General features: G+C 38.4%; 1 long non-coding RNA gene across 1 annotated transcript; it reads right to left on the reverse strand.

Annotated features, from left to right (window-relative positions):
• Nucleotides 1-13698: 13698 nt before the first annotated feature.
• On the reverse strand, nucleotides 13699-17462 carry LOC129620058 (uncharacterized). The gene is made up of 3 exons (XR_008698356.1): nucleotides 17336-17462; nucleotides 14404-14458; nucleotides 13699-14304 (listed from the first exon to the last, which is right to left on the reverse strand). It is a non-coding gene; the product is annotated as an uncharacterized LOC129620058 (long non-coding RNA).
• Nucleotides 17463-17885: the final 423 nt, after the last annotated feature.

Below are 17885 nucleotides of genomic sequence, written 5' to 3' on the forward strand. Positions count from 1 at the left end.
AAACTAAAGACCTATATATAGAAAACTATATATATATATATATACCTAAAGAAACTAAAGACTTCTATATAGAAAACTATAAAACACCGGTGAAAGGAATCAAAGAGGACACTAATAAATGGAGAAATATACCATGTTCATGGATCGGAAGAATCAATATAGTGAAAATGAGTATACTACCCAAAGCAATCTATAGATTCAATGCAATCCCTATCAAGCTACCAACGGTATTCTTCACAGAGCTAGAACAAATAATTTCACAATTTGTATGGAAATACAAAAAACTTCGAATAGCCAAAGCAATCTTGAGAAAGAAGAATGAAACTGGAGGAATCAACCTGCCTGACTTCAGGTTCTACTACAAAGCCACAATCATCAAGACAGTATGGTACTGGCACAAAGACAGAAACATAGATCAATGGAACAAAATAGAAAGCCCAGAGATAAACCCATGCACCTATGGACACCTTATCTTTGACAAAGGAGGCAAGAATATACAATGGAGAAAAGACAATCTCTTTAACAAGTGGTGCTGGGAAAACTGGTCAACCACTTGTACAAGAATGAAACTAGAACAGTTTCTAACACCATACACAAAAATAAACTCAAAATGGATTAAAGATCTAAACATAGGACCAGAAACTATAAAACTCCTAGAGGAGAACATAGGCAAAACACTCCAACATACACCACAGCAGGATCCCCTATGACCCACCTCCCAGAATATTGGAAATAAAAGCAAAAATAAACAAATGGGACCTAATTAAACTTAAAAGCTTCTGCACAACAAAGGAAATTATAAGCAAGGTGAAAAGACAGCCTTCAGAATGGGAGAAAATAATAGCAAATGAAGCAACTGACAAACAACTAATCTCAAAAATATATAAGCAACTCCTACAGCTCAACTCCAGAAAAATAAATGACCCAATCAAAAAATGGGCCAAAGAACTAAATAGACATTTCTCCATAGAAGACATAGAGATGGCTAACAAACACATGAAAAGATGCTCAACATCACTCATTATCAGAGAAATGCAAATCAAAACCACTATGAGGTACCATTTCACGCCAGTCAGAATGGCTGCGATCCAAAAGTCTACAAGCAATAAATGCTGGAGAGGGAGAAAAGGGAACCCTCTTACACTGTTGGTGGGAATGCAAACTAATACAGCCACTATGGAGAACAGTGTGGAGATTCCTTAAAAAACTGGAAATAGAACTGCCTTATGACCCAGCAATCCCACTGCTGGGCATACACACTGAGGAAACCAGAAGGGAAAGAGACACGTGTACCCCCAATGTTCATCGCAGCACTGTTTATAATAGCCAGGACATGGAAGCAACCTAGATGTCCATCAGCAGATGAATGGATAAGAAAGTGGTGGTACATATACACAATGGAGTATTACTCAGCCATTAAAAAGAATACATTTGAATCGGTTCTAATGAGGTGGATGAAACTGGAGCCTATTATACAGAGTGAAGTAAGCCAGAAAGAAAAACACCAATACAGTATACTAATGCATATATATGGAATTTAGAAAGATGGTAACAATAACCCTGTATACGAGACAGCAAAAGAGACACTGATGTATAGAACAGTCTTTTGGACTCTGTGGGAGAGGGAGAGGGTGGGATGATTTGGGAGAATGGCATTGAAACGTGTATAATATCACATATGAAGCAAGTTGCCAGTCCAGGTTTGATGCACGATACTGGATGCTTGGGGCTGGTGCACTGGGACAACCCAGAGGGATGGTACGGGGAGGGAAGAGGGAGGAGGTTTTAGGATGGGGAACATGTGTATACCTGTGGCGGATTCATGTTGATGTATGGCAAAACCAATACAATATTGTCAAGTTAAAAAAAAAAAAGAAAAGAAAAGAAACCCAACTGGAACGTTTATTAGAATTGCATTAGGTCAGTTTGAGGAGAAATACATCTTAATAAAGTTAAATTGCTTTACTGCTTTTCTATGGTGTCCTTTAATAGACTTTTAAACTTTTCTCCCAGTACAACTTCTTTTGCTATTTTTATTGATCTATTATTTTCTATCACATTTTTCTTTAGGAATTGTTTATGTAGAGGAATGTAAATTGACCTTAATTTTGGCAATCTTACTAAATCTTATTATTATTTCCTGAAATTGCTTCGTTGATTCTGTACCTGTTTGTTTTTGCTAGTTGATATTCCTTGTAAATAATGGCAGTTTTGCCTCTTCCCTTCTAATCATTAAACCTTTGTTTCTTATTTCTTGTATGTTGACCAAGGTCTTCAGTACTGTCAAGTAGAATCTGTATGGAGGATTTTGCTCCTGATCATACAATGAAAGCATCCAAAGTTTCTCCATTAAGTAGGATATTTATTAAAAGTTTTGTTAGATAATCTTAAGCAAATTCTTTATATTCTAGTGTTCTGAGATTTTAAAAAATAATAAATAGGTGTTGAATCCTTAAGATTCATCTAGTTGGTCTCTTATGTACAACAACCAGAGACAGCTGGTCTCTGGTGTAAAACACCAACTTTTATCCATCTGCTCCACCAATAGTGAAACCTGGGCTGCCTCTAGCTCCATGATACAGACACAGTGCTGCAAGGTACCTTCTTGGCCAGATTTTCCAGGAGACTTTCCTATGTAATTTTTCTGAAAGTCTTTTTAGCATGCTATTTTACATATGCACTTATTTTAAAAATTATTTTACTTTAATATTTTGTTTTTGCTCTATTTCATTAATTTCTAAATATATCTTTATTGTCTCTGTTATTGTTTTTTTTTTTTTTTCTTTATTCACTTGTACTCATGTTTTTCCTTTCTGGTTTCTTGAATTTCAGATATTCTATTTTTCAATAAAGGAGTTTAATCAGTTTTCACTTACTGTAATTCAGTTCAGTTCAGTTCAGTCATTCAGTTGTGTCCGACTCTCTGCGACCCCATGAACCACAGCACGCCAGGCCTCCCTGTCCATCACCAACTCCAGGAGTCCACTCAAACCCATGTCCATTGAGTCAGTGATTCCATCCAAACATCTCATCCTCTGTAGTCCCCTTTTCCTTCTGCCCTCAATCTTTCCCAGCATCAGGGTCTTTTCAAATGAGTCAGCTTTTCACATCAGGTGGCCAAAGTATTGGAGTTTCAGCTTCAACATCAGTCCTACCAGTGAACAACCAGGACTGATCTCCTTTAGGATGGACTGGTTGGATCTCCTTGCAGTCCAAGGGACTCTCAAGAGTCTTCTCCAACACCACAGTTCAAAAGCATCAATTCTCCGGCGATCAGCTTTCTTCACAGTCCAACTCTCACATCCATACATGACCACTGGAAAAACCAGTAGCCTTGACTAGACGGACCTTTGCTCACAAAGTAATGTCTCTGCTTTTTAATATGCTATCTAGGTTGGTCATAACTTTTCTTCCAAGGAGTAAGCATCTTTTAATTTCATGGCTGCAGTCAACATCTGCAGTGATTTTGGAGCCCAGAAAAATAAAGTCAGCCACTGTGGGGAACACCGTTTCCCCATTTATTTGCCATGAAGTGATGGGACCGGATACCACGATCTCAGTTTTCTGAATGTGGAGCTTTAAGCCAACTTTTTCACTCTCCTCTTTCACTTTCATCAAGAGGCTCTTTAGTTCTTCTTCACTTTGTGCCATAAGGGTGGTGTCATCTGCATATCTGAGGTTATTGATATTTCTCCTGGCAATCTTGATTCCAGCTTGTGCTTCTTCCAGCCCAGCGTTTCTCATGATGTACTCTGCATGTAAGTTAAATAAGCAGGGTGACAATATATAGCCTTGACGTACTCCTTTTCCTATTTGGAACCAGTCTGTTGTTCCATGTCCGGTTCTAACTGTTGCTTCCTGACCTGCATACAGGTTTCTCAAGAGGCAGGTTAGGTGGTCTGGTATTCCCATCTCTTTCAGAATTTTCCACAGTTTATTGTGATTCACACATGTTACATTGAAATTTATTTTTGTGATGACTGGAAAAACAATATAGCTTTATCATGTAAAGTCAAACATTTGTACAGCTTATGCCCCAGCCATTTCTCTCTAGCTACATGCAAATGAGAAACTTCAGTACTTATGAATCAGGAGAGAAGCAGAAAAATATTGATAGAATCATGCTTTATAATAGCAAATAATTTGTGGACAACTCAAATTCTCGTTTACCAGACAATAGATAAATTAGTATGTTTTCATGACTGAATAGTATATTACACAGAAAATGAATCAAGTACAACTGCATACAACAATGTGAATTAATTTCAGGAATATAATTTTGAACAAACAGTTCAGAGTCAAAAAGGCAACACATAGTATAACATCCTTTTTATAAAGTTCAAAAGCACATAAAATCACATGGTATTTATAAAGGAATCCCTGGTGGTTCAGCAATAATGAATTCGCCTGGAACATGGTTCAGTCTCTGGGTCTGGAAGATCTCTTGGAGAAAGAAATGGCCACCCACTCCAGCATTCTTGCCTGGGAAATCCCATGGCCAGTGGAGCCTGGGGGAGCCACAATCCATTGGATTGCAAGAGTCAGAAACCACTTAGCGACTAAACAGCACCATCAGAGTATTTATGCATCTGTTTATTTTTACTTCACATATATTTATTGTAAAACATAAAAGGCAAGGGAAGCATGAACATAAAATTCAGGATAGCTATTCCTCCTGAGGGAAGAGAGAGATATAAGGAGGGGAAAAACAAGCAGGAAGATGCAGATTATCTGTAATGTTCTAATTTGTGGGTGATGTGTTCATGAGTATTCACTGTATTATTTAGAACTTTGTATGTATTAATAAATTAAAAAATTAAAGAAGGTCATGTATAGCGTGATAAGAATGTGTAGGCTATGTACACATCTGGTACCTTAAATCTAGTCTCAGTTAACAACAGAGAATATTTGTATTCAAAGCATCTTGTGTATTTAGTGACTTCACCAGAAAACTGTTTTGAGTGAACCTAATTAAATTATGCAAAAAAAGTCCAATTGAGATAACAGATTTGACATTAGTTTAAGTAAAATATTAACATTTGTCCTTTGTAAGATTTGAGTTCTTACCCTTTGTCAAATTAGGTCACCCAAAATTATACTATCCAGTCTGAATTAGTATAGTTTCTTGTTATGTTGCCATCAATAATGTAACTTGAAATTGTTGTCTTTGGCATTCTTGAAAATTGATGTAAGAAATGGTCCTTACTGTTCTGACCTTAGGATTAAGGTTTCTGAAGCTTTTTAGAGGTCTCTGTTGCAAAGATTAATAATCTAGCAAGAGCTACCATTCAGAAAGCACTCCATCTGTTTTAGACATATGCTATTACTGAATATCATTTTCACTATAGTCTTCCTAACTAGATGTTATAACCCCCTTTAAAGATGAGGAAACCAAGATCAATTTAAACAAGTTGCCCACAAATAAAAACTGCTTGACAATGATTCAAACCCAGATCTGTTTGATCTTAAAGTTTGTTCATTGTTACTGTACTATTCAGTTTCTATAAGATATGGTTTTTAGTAACCAATTATTTGTAAGTTGGGAAGAGGTAATCTTCAGAAGAGAGGCTATAGACATGACAGAGACTGAAGTCTTGTTGGACAAGCCACAACCAGGATGATGTCCAGTGTCGGAAAGAAAGAATTTTCTTCTACTTTTCAAAGGTTCTTTTAACTGGCTTAGTCATCAAATCAACGTGAGATGGATTGACAGGAGAAAAACAAATTTAACTTTATACATATAGGAACCCCACATACATGAGAGGTTTTAAGACAGAAAGACAAAATAAGGTATATATGTCATGCTGAGCTAAGGAACAGGACCCAAATCTGGGGTTTCAAAGAAGAAGAAGTAATTCATAAGATAATAGAAAGAGCAGATGTTTGATAATTAGATATTTGCCTTGTCATATAGATGAATCACTCAGATAAAATTTATCTCTGGTGATAATCCTCATTCTAGGAAAAACCCCAATTTAAATTCTCAGAGATACTTAAAAGACACGTAGAAGTTTCTCTTGCACTCTACGAGTCTCCACTGCCTTTAGCTCCAAAATAATTCACATGACAAAGTGGCACATTTTAAGGAGGCTGGTTCTGAACTCCTTCAGTGGACTATGTGTTTGCCCAGAAAATTTCTTTGGCCAAGAAGCTAGAAAAAGAATTGGACTTTGGTCATTCAGTCATACTGGAGACTCAGACTATTTATGACTTGGACATCAAACAGAAACTTGATTGCACAGACAACAATGTATGGGACATTGAGGTGACTCATATGCACAAGAGTTTACCTATGATTTCAGAGTCATTAAGAAACTGTGGGTTAAAAACTCACAATCTGAGCTCCCATATTTCCTAATTTTTCTTGGCTTCTAGGAAACCTAGTATTGGAGGTCAGGGCAAGGTGCCCCATCATACGGCATGAAAACATGTGTGTATCAGTCAGTCAGTTCAGTCACTCAGTTGTGTCCGACTCTTTGTGACTCCATGGATTGCAGCACGCCAGGCTTCCCTGTTCATTACCAACTCCTAGAGTTTGCTCAAACTCATATCTATCAAGTCGATGAAGTCATCCAAGCATCTCATCCTTTGTCACCACCTTCTCTTCCTACCTTCAATCTTTCCCAGCATCAGGGTCTTTTCCAATGAGTCAGTTCTTCACATCAAGTGGCCAAAGTACTGGAACTTCAGCTTCAGCATCAGTCCTTCTAAAGAATATGTGGGATTGATTTCCTTTAGGATTGACTGGTTGGATCTCCTTGCTGTCCGAGGGACTCTTAGGAGTCTTCTCCAGCACCACAGTTCAAAAGCATCAGTTCTTTGGTGCTCAGCTTTCTTTATGGTCCAACTTTCATGTCCAAAATCATAGCTTCGACTAGACGGATCTTTGTTGGCAAAGGAATGTCTCTGCTTTTTCATATGCTGTCTAGGTTGGTCATAGCTTTTCTTTTAAGAAGCAAGCGTCTTTTAATTTCATGGCTGCAGCCACCATCTGCAGTGATTTTGGAGCCCAAGAAAATAAAGTCTTTCACTGTTTCCATTGTTTATCCATCTATTTGCCATGAAGTGATGGGACCAGATGCCGTGATCTTTGTTTTTTGAATGTTTTGTTTTAAGTCAGCTTTTTCACTTTCCCCTTTGCTTTCTGCCATAAGGGTGGTGTCATCTGCATATCCGAGGTTATTGATATTTCTTCCTAAAATCTTGATTCCAGCTTGTGCTTCATCCAGTCCGGCATTTTGCATGATGTACTCTGCATATCAGTTAAATAAGCAGGGTGACAATATACAGCCTTGACATACTCCTATCCTAATTTGGAACCAGTCTGTTGTTCCATGTCCAATTCTAACTGTTGCTTCTTGACCTTAACACAGATTTTCTAGGAGGCAGGTAAGGTGGTCTGGTATTCCCATTTCTTTATGAATTTTCCATGGTTTGTTGTGATCCACACATTTAAAGGCTTTAGCATAGTCAATGAAGTGGAAGTAGATGTTCTTCTGGAATTCTCTTGCTTTTTCTATGATCCAACAGATGCTGGCAATTTGATCTCTGGCTTCCTCTGCCTTTTCTAAATTCAGCTTGAACATCTGGAAATTCTCAGTTCATGTACTGTTGAAACCTAACTTGGAGAATTTTGAGCATTACTTTGCTAGTGTGTGAGATGAGTGCAATTGTTTGATAGTTTTAACATTCCTTGGCATTGCCTTTCTTTGGGGTTGGAATGAAAACACCTTTTCCAGTCCTGTGGCCACTGCTGAGTTTTCCAAATTTGCTGGCACACTGAGTGCAGCACTTTCACAACATCATCTTTTAGGATTTGAAATAGCTCAACTGGAATTCCATTACCTCCCCTAGCTTTGTTCATAGTGATGCTTCCTAAGGCCCACTTGACTTCACACTCCAGGATGTCTGGCTCTAGGTGAGTGATCACACCATCATGGTTATCTGAGTCATTAAGAACTCTTTTGCAAGGTTCTTCATTGTATTCTTGCCACCTCTTCTTAATATCTTCTGCTTCTATTAGGTCCATGCCATTTCTGTCCTTTATTGTGCCCATCTTTGCACAAAATGTTCCCTTGGTATCTCTAATTCTCTTTATTTTCTCTTCTATGCACACACGTGCGCACACACACACACACACGTATAGCTGTTGTTTAGTTGCTAAGTTGTGTCCAACTCCTTTTGACTATGGATTGTGGCCCTCTGGGCTCTTCTGTCCATGGGATTTCCCAGGCAAGGATATTGGAGTGGATTGCCATTCCTACTCCAGGGAATCTTCTTTACCAAGGAATTAAATGCACGTCTCTTGAATCTCCTGCTTTGGCAGGTGAATTCTTTACCACTGAGTCACCACAGAAGCCCAGTATGTATATATTAGGTTGCACTAGGTCTTCGTTGCTGTGCACGGACTTTCTCTAGTTGCAATGTGAAGGGCTGCTCTTCATTGTGGTGCACAGGTTTTTCGTTGTGGTGGCTTCTCTTGTTGTGCAGCACAGGCTCTAGGCTGTGGTGGCTTCAGTAGTTGCAGTACTCAGACTGTAGAGCAGGGGCTCAGTAGTTATGGTGCATGGGCTTAGTTGCTCCTTGGCAATGTGGAATCTCCTGGACCAGGGATTGAACCCATGCCCATTGCATTGGCAGGCAGATTGTTAACCACTGTACCACCGGGGAAGTCCCTGAATTTTGTGTTTTAACAGTCTTCTTCTACTTAATTTTTATTTAGTTGTTATATCATTTTCATATCAAATGGGATCCGATTTATTCCCAGTCTACCGATTTTGAGCAGCAAATTGCTTTCCTTGAAAATGATGAGTTATCCCTGACTCTTCCCAGTGAGAAACTTGGAAATTACCTTTATTTTTTGGCTAGATGATCTGATAAATGAGATTGTGATTACTTTGAATATTTTTCTGTTCAATCTGCAAATGAAGAAAAATGAAAGCAATGCAAAAGAGTTGGCTAATAGAGAAAACCAATGCATGTTCCTAGGTATTTAGGGTTTCTTACTTTCCTTGCTCCTTGTTTCTGCATTTGAAACATCATTAAAGTAATAGTTCAATGAGGAAGGAAAGAGGTCACATTATTTTGTTGCATTTTTTTCCCATTTTTGAGCTATAAAATATATCATGTATATGTGTGTGCATGTTAAGTTGCTTCAGTCATGCATCTTCATCATGCTTCAGAACCTGCATCTCATTATGTCACCTGCATTGCAGGTGGGTTCTTTTCTACTAGCGCCACCTGGGAAGCGCAGCATACATATAACTGGTATAAAAAACATACATTTATTGATTGAAAAGGAGGATGAGTTGCATTGTGTATATACCTTCTGTTTCCCCTTTACCTTGACACCTTTGCTCCATGTACTCTGGGCTCTGGGGAGCTGAGCCTGACCGCAACAGTCTCCATCCACAGCTTCCTTTGCCTTCTGACTTCTGTTGGCATAGGCCAATGGGGCAATGCATTGACTTATTTTCTATACACTGTCTCTACCTTTGTAAGTAGTCCCTTTGGTAAATTCCTCTCGAATTCATTTGAGTATATCATCTGTTTCTGAGAGGAAGTGGCTATAGAGGTATTTACCAGTCTGAACTTTGTGTTTCTCATTCTCTTGCTTTTTAAAAAATGTAATTTCACCATACATGGATTTTAAAACATGCATTATTTAGTTCTGCAGTTTTTGACTTATGTAAATGTATTGATTTTTAAGGTATCCCCTTGCCACGTTCCATTTTTTTTTCTCTGCTAATTTGGAAGTGATACATTCTGTTTCTAAATATTTAGTAGTAATTCTAGAAATGTTAATATTCACATTTAACAAGTGTCAGTCACTCAGTCATGTCTGACTCTTTGAGATCCTATGAACTGTAGCCCACCAGGCTCCTCTGTCCTCTGTGGGATACTCCAGGCAAGAATACTGGAGTGGGTTGCCATTTCCTTCTCCAGGGAATCTTCCTGACTCAGGGATTGAACCCAGGGCCCCCACATTGCAGGCAGATTCCATGAGTCACCAGAGAAGCCCTCATTTAACTTAAGTCTCAACTTAATCAAACACCTTTCCTAACTTCAAAGCTTTTTTAATCGAGGATTTTGATTCTGTCTTATCTTTATACTTGCAAAAAGTGGGCACTGTTGGCATTAATATTCTGTATAATCAGTGAGTCTCCAGATTTAGTCATGCATTTATTATTTTCTTCATTCACCATTCCATTTTGCATCTGAGACCTTCTTTCTGGGATCATTTTCCTTCTTCCAGAAAAGCATAATCATCCTTCAGTATCTGTAGAATATTGGTCCAAGACCACCATGGACACAAAAATCCCTGGATGCTGAAGTCCCTTGTATAAAACCATGTAGTATTTGCATATAACCTACGCATATCCCTCCTGTATAATTTAAATCTTTAGATTACTTATAATATCTAGTATAATATAAATGCCACCTATATAGTTGTAAATGCAATGTAAGTGCTGTGTAAAGAGTTTATGGCCAATAAACTATTTTTCAAGTTTTTCTTTTTGAAGCTTTCTGGAACTTCTTTTTTTTTTTTTTTTTTTCTGAATATTTTCAGTCTGCAGTTGGTTGAATCCACAGATGCAGAACCTGTGAATGCAAAGGGCTGACTATACTTCAGAAGTTCTTTAGTGAGTTTCTGTTGCTGGTAAACTTTGTCTTTATCTTCAAATGTCTTTATTTTATCTTTGTTCTTGAAAGAGAGTTTCACTGAATATAATATCTCTTAGCACTTTGAAGATAGAAGTAAACACTTGTTCTTTTTTGGCAACTTTGGGATAATTTGGGTGTTCTTTTGTTTCAATACATTTTCAGTAGGTATAGATTTATTTTTGTTTGTTTTGCTTGATGTCCCTTGGATTCACTGAATCTGAGAATTATTATTCTCTATAAATTCCAGAAGTGTCTCTACCATGATCTCTTCAAATTGTTTTCTCTCTCATTCTAAGGGCTCATTCTGGTATCCTTTACCTTTTCTCATTCTATGACTCTGAACTTTCAACCTCTTTCCTAAGTTTCATCCCACCATTTTCTAACTGAGTTTTGATAATCTTTTGTTTGGTCATGTTTAATCTGCTGTGCAATTGTCTGTCAGCTAAAAGAAAACTGCAGAGTGAGAGTTGTGAGTTTCAGTTTTCTTCAGGGGCTGTACTGAGGACTATAGTCTTGGAAACAACCTCTCAGTGGCTCTGAGGGAACCACTCCACAGAAGTAGGGGAGAAGTGAGCAGATATATGTTTTTTACTTGGAGAATCTGTAGTCAAGCACACATCTCCATTAAAGATTACTGCTAGTCACAAGGAACTGATATCTCAGTTAATGATTTCAGTGCTTATATGTGTATGGGAAGATGCAAGAGTCTTCCTGAGTCATACATCTAACTATCTGAGGGGTTTGTTTTTTTCAAATGGCTTGGGCCATTTGGGGGAGTTATTCAGTTTTCCTTGGTATTCTCTCACGTATATAGGAGACATACAAGTTATTACACTTCTGTTTGTTTCTCTCCTGTTAATCTGTCTTTTATTACAGGGAGGAGTTCAGCCAAAAAGCTGGAGGAGTAGAGAGAAAATTATTTTTCCTGTCCCACAATAAGCAATATGCCATTTGATGAAAATGGATGTGAAAGAAATAATGTGATACTTAAAAACTTTAGTAAAAGCAATGATGTGAAAGAAACAAGTTTTTGGTTTAAATATTTTGATTTGAACTTTTGAAATAATTGTAACCATTTTCTGTGGTGGAATGAAGATTATATCTTTTAAAATATAATTTTATCTGTCACAGTTAGAAGCATATAGCCATGCTCATGCTGGTTATTCAGAGATGAGAGAGGATTTATATCAATTCTTGCTGGGAATTTAGGACCAGGGCCTATGCAGGTAAGACATCAGGGAAAATTACTTTTAATACAATTTTCCCTAAACTGCACTGAATTGATAGCATAATTCTCTGAGGTGAGCATTCTCATAGCCTGCTATATTGATGGATTCACTTCCCACATTTTGTTCCCTAAATCTTAATGACAACGCCTCTTAGAATGAAAGCTGAAACCCAAAAAATTGTTAGATTGTAGATGCAAATTCCCTATTGATAGAATTCTCTTCTCTCTTTACTTGATGAGAAAAAGGCCTTTTGAATTCTCAAATTCAATGGTCTTTTCAGCAAAAGGGCAAATGCTTAGCAAATATAATTTTTTACTTATGAGGGTATGTTTAAGTTAGTGATAACAGTGAGTAATAACAACTTGCTTCCATGGAGGAGGAATGATTAGTCTCTTTGAAAAACTGGAAAAAACTCATTTTCCTTAAGGCTATTGTGCATTGTTTTACAATTTCCTTTAAAAAAGAAGTCATAGAATGTTTAGTACTTCATAGTACTTCAGAGTACTAATATAGTATATTTCATTTGTAATAACTTCTGTGAATCAAGTGCTTTATACATTTTTTTTCCTGATAACTCTGCAGGGTAGACATTATTATAGTCAGAAACTATGGATCAGAAAGGTTAAGTCATTTGCCTAAGGTAATACAGCTTTTGAATAACAAACAGATCAGAGATGAAAACCATGTTATAGCTTGTATTATACATGCCAATACCCCCTCAAGCATTAAATATCGATACCCACTTAAATGTAGAAAACTTAAGAGCAGGGAGGAACTTCTATAGTAGTCTACCCTTTCAATTTTACAAATCAAGAAATCAGGACCCAGAAAAGTTAGGCAAATAATCAAAATCACACTGTTAATTAGATCCTAGCTTCTTTTGATTCATGGGCCACTGATTATTTCTGCATACAAATCTGTAATTTAAAATTCATGAACTGTGAATGAAAAACATTTTAATAAGTATTCGAAAGAAAGAAAAACTTTGGATGCTGGTTTAATATAGGGATGTTTTTGTTGTTAGTTGCTCAGTCGTGGCCAACTCTTTTGCAACCCATGGACTTTAGCCCGCCAGGCTCCTCTCTCTATGGGATTTCCCAGGCAAGAATACTGGAGTGGGTTGCCATTTCCTTTCCCAGGGAATCTTCCCAACCCGGGGATCAAATCTACATCTCCTGCATCGCAGGCGAATTCTTGACCATTGAGCCACGAGCAAAGCCCAATGGTGGGATATTTGCCACATAATACTGATACTGATATTATGAAGGGGTGAGGAAGTGGCAGTGGAGATTGAGAAGTACGAGGCCTTGACCTTCTTCCCTGGTGGCTGACCTGCTCTAGAAGAGGATGTCAGTCGTTTCTTCTTTCCTTTTCCATTCTGGCTCAGGGCCTTTACATGTGCTATTCCTTCTGCCCTGTATGCTTCTCCACCCACTTACTGAGTTAACCCCTATTCTTCCTTCAGAACTCAGCTCAAAGCATCACTTCCTCAGAGATGTCTCCCCAGACTTCCTTGGTTTGGAAATACCTTTACTAGGCATGCGTAGCACCACATCTTGCTTTTGGATTACAAATCACAATTGAAATCACACTTGGATTTGCAATGTTTTTATGAACGCCTGTGCTGCCAGTAACCCGGCAGTTCCACGATGTAGGATTCATGCATTATGAGTGTTCCTGTTGTTTTCTCACTATCTCACACAGTGCCCTGCATAGAGGAGGTACTCTAACATCTATTTATTGATGAAATGAATCAAGGCTCTCAACAAATATTTATTGAGCATTTACTACTTGCTTTGTGATAGGCACTATGGTAACCTCGAAGAATCCACGAAAATGATCCTTTGCCTTGAGTAATTAACCGTTCAGCGAGGGGGAAAAAACAAAACACAATGCATGGCTGGAAGTTACACACACAGTTTTGGGGAGATCAGAAATTGCCTCGGGGAGAACTGGCTTTTAGATGGTGGGATTAGAGAAAGTTTATAGATGAAGCTTTTGAACTGAGTGTAGTGGATGCATTTCAAAATCTGCCTTTGAAAATTCTCCTGTCAATTACCTAAGATGGCATTTACTTTAGGTGAAAAATCAGTTTTTTAAAATTGAGATATAATCAACATCAGTTCAGTTCAGTCGCTCAGTCGTGTCCGACTCTTTTCGACGCCATGAATCGCAGCAGCCAGGCCTCCCTGTCCATCACCAACTCCCAGAGTTCACCCAAACTCACATCCATCGAGTCAGTGATACCATCCAGCCATCTCATACTCTGTTGTCCCCTTCTCCTCCAGCCCTCTATCCCTCCAAGCATCAGAGTCTTTTCCAGTGAGTCAACTCTTTGCATGAGGTGGCCAAAGTACTGGAGTTTCAGCTTTAGCATCATTTCTTCCAAAGAAATCCCAGGGCTAATCTCCTTCAGAATGGACATACATTATATTAATTTCAAGTGTACAACACAATACTTCAGTATTTTTATCTATAGTTTTCCCTATTATCTGAAAGGAGAGCTTACCTTGAAGAGGCCTAAAGCGAAGAAGCAGTTACCTTAGGACACATCTTGCTGACGCCTGCACAAAATGAATCGAAATAAGACACAGATGCTCACAGACATAGTTCACAACTAGGGCAGCTTGATGTTGAGATGCTGAGGGTAGTGCCCAGGGAAGGAGCATGGTGGGGTCACTCTCACCACTTGGGGTGTCTGCTGTTTCTATAAGGTTCACTGCAAAACAATCACCAAACACTAATTTTGCCCATTTTCATAAGAATGAAAATCCTCTTTGGATTTCTTTTAGCTAGACAAAACACGTACTACTGTAAGCCTTTTGTAAAAGCAAAGTGGTGTAAAGAGAGTCTTCACAGAGCCTTCACAGAGTGGGATACCTTTTTGTATTGTGGAATTATCACCATAGTAATTCTGCTGTTGCTGCTGCTGCTACGTCGCTTCAGTCCTGTCTGACTCTGTATGACCCCACAGAGGGCAGCACACCAGGCTCCTCTGTCCCTGGGATAAGTTAACATTAATTACCATGTAGTTGCAATTTTTTTCCTTGAGATGAGAACTTTTAGGATTTGTTTTCTTCAGTTCAGTTCAGTTCAGTTCAGTCACTCAGTCGTGTCCAACTCTTTGTGACCCCATGAATCGCAGCACGCCAGGCCTCCCTGTCCATCACCAACTCCCGGAGTTCACTCAAACTCACGTCCATCGAGTCGTGATGCCATCCAGCCATCTCATCCTCTTTCGTCCCCTTCTCCTCCTGCCCCCAATCCCTCCCAGCATCAGAGTCTTTTCCAATGAGTCAACTCTTCACATGAGGTGGCCAAAGTACTGGAGTTTCAGCTTTAGCATCAGTCCTTCCAATGAACACCCAGGACTGATCTCCTTTAGAATGGACTGGTTGGATCTCCTTGCAGTCCAAGGGACTCTCAAGAGTCTTCTCCAACACCACAGTTCAAAAGCATCAATTCTTCAGCACTCAGCTTTCTTCACAGTCCAACTCTCACATCCATACATGACCATAGGAAAAACCATAGCCTTGACTAAACGGACCTTTGTTGGCAAAGTAATGTCTCTGCTTTTCAATATGCTCTCTAGGTTGGTCATAACTTTCCTTCCAGGGAGTAAGCATCTTTTAATTTCATGGCTGCAATCAACATCTGCAGTGATTTTGGAGCCCAGAAAAACAAAGTCTGACGCTGTTTTCACTGTTTCCCCATCTATTTCCCATGAAGTGATGGGACTGGATGCCACGCTCTTAGTTTTCTTAATGCTGAGCTTTAAGCTAACTTTTTCACTCTCCTCTTTCATTTTCATCAAGAGGCTCTTTAGTTCTTCTTCACTTTGTGCCATAAGGGTGGTGTCATCTGCATATCTGAGGTTATTGATATTTCTCCCGGCAATCTTGATTCCAGCTTGTGCTTCTTCCAGCCCAGCGTTTCGCATGATGTACTCTGCATATAAGTTAAATGAGCAGGGTGACAATATATAGCCTTGACGTACTCCTTTTCCTATTTGGAACCAGTCTGTTGTTCCATGTCCAGTTCTAACTGTTGCTTCCTGACCTGCATATAGGTTTCTCAAGAGGCAGGACAGGTGGTCTGGTATTGCCATCTCTTGAAGAATTTTCCACAGTTTATTGTGATCCACACAGTCAAAGGTTTTGGCATAGTCAATAAAGCAGAAATAGATGTTTTTCTGGAACTCTCTTACTTTTTCCATGATCCAGCGGATGTTGGCAATTTGATCTCTGGTTCCTCTGCCTTTTCTAAAACCAGCTTGAACACCTGGAAGTTCACAGTTCATGTATTGCTGAAGCCTGGCTTGGAGAATTTTGAGCATTACTTTACTAGTGTGTGAGATGAGTGCAATTGTGCAGTAATTTGAGCATTCTTTGGCATTGCCTTTCTTTGGGATTGGAATGAAAACGGACCTTTTCCAGTCCTGTGGCCACTGCTGAGTTTTCCAAATTTGCTGGCATATTGAGTGCAGCACTTTCTATTTTCTTAGGAACTTTCAAATATACAATTCAATATTATTAGTCATCATGTTGTACTACTACATGATTTGTTTCATTCTAGTCATTTCCCATGAAATTTAAACCCTTTCATTGTTATTTATTTGCACATTGTATGAGTAATCTCATAGAAGAAAGAACAAATGCAAGTAAGCATGTGGAATCCTTCATTACTTTAAAGTAGTCTCTCTAATATAATTTTAACTTTACACTTTAACTGAGTGAATTTAGGAAGGAATCTTAGAGGTACATCTCTGCTCGTTTATATTTCTGACATCCCTGTCTCAGAATTTTTTGTGAGTTCATCTTCTTCCTTGTCATTTTCATTTTCCAGGCTCTCCCTGGAGATCTTACTTGCTACCTTTGTTTAATTTCTTAATTTGAAACCTGTATTTTGGGTTAGGCTTGTGGAATCTTAGTTCCCTGACCAGGGATTGAACCCAGCCCGGTAGTGAAAGCACTGTGTCCAAACCACTGGGGAATTCCCATTGGGTGAATTTTAAAAACGATGATGATGATAAAGACTGTTGTGTAGTGTTCAAGTAAATATATTTCTAGACGTGAGTCCTAACTCTATCATTTGCAGGCATTGTGATCTAGGGAAATTAACTTACTTTACCTCTCTGAGCATTCAATTTTCAGCTTTAAAATGTGATAACAATTTGCACATCTCAGGACTGTTGTAAACATTAAGTTCAAAGGTGAATACAAAGTCCTCCTCACAGTTCCTGGTTCTTAAGAAGCAATAGCAATAACTAATAGATGTAATTATGCAGAGTATAGCTTTGCCAAGGCGTGCTGGCACCTTTGTGGCACCAATGTGTTTACAATCAAGTTTTCTTGGCTCAGTCGCATCCCTACTTCCTGTCATTCACACTGAAACCCTTGCTCTCCCTAAACAAATCAAAAACTGAGTTTGGGGATGCTTACCCATCAAGTTACACCTCATTTACATATCTCCTGTGTGACTTCTCTCCATCTGTTATGAATTTGTCATCATAGACACGGTCTCCTCATCTTACCATCCAGCCTTATCTTGAGAGCATGACTGTCAGCTTATCCTTCCCTAAGGTGTAAATCTAATCCGGTGATTCCTTGCTTAAAACCCTTCAGTGTGATCTGAGGGAAGAGAAGAAGCTTAATGTAGAATTAAACTTTTAAAGTTTTTCTTTTTTTTTAATCCTGGTCTTGGTGCAAATGTTGGTTATGCCTTATTCATATCACAGTTAGGTCACCACTCTGTGACATGGTCTGTATTCATGCTGTCCTAGAAACTTTTGTAATTATTTTTTGCAGACTTGTGACTGTACCTCTTAACTTTCTTTTATGTAAGTAATTTGTAAAACATTTCTTAAAATTTTTGCTTTTGCTTATTTAATTTTGAATAAAAGCTAAATTCGTAATACTTCTTTTCTTAATTATTAGAAAGAAAGAAAGTAAAAGTCACTCAGTCGTGTCCAGCTCTTTGAAATCCCATGGA

The sequence above is a fragment of the Bubalus kerabau genome, chromosome 9 (assembly GCF_029407905.1).
Source record: "Bubalus kerabau isolate K-KA32 ecotype Philippines breed swamp buffalo chromosome 9, PCC_UOA_SB_1v2, whole genome shotgun sequence".
Taxonomy (NCBI): domain Eukaryota; kingdom Metazoa; phylum Chordata; class Mammalia; order Artiodactyla; family Bovidae; genus Bubalus; species Bubalus kerabau.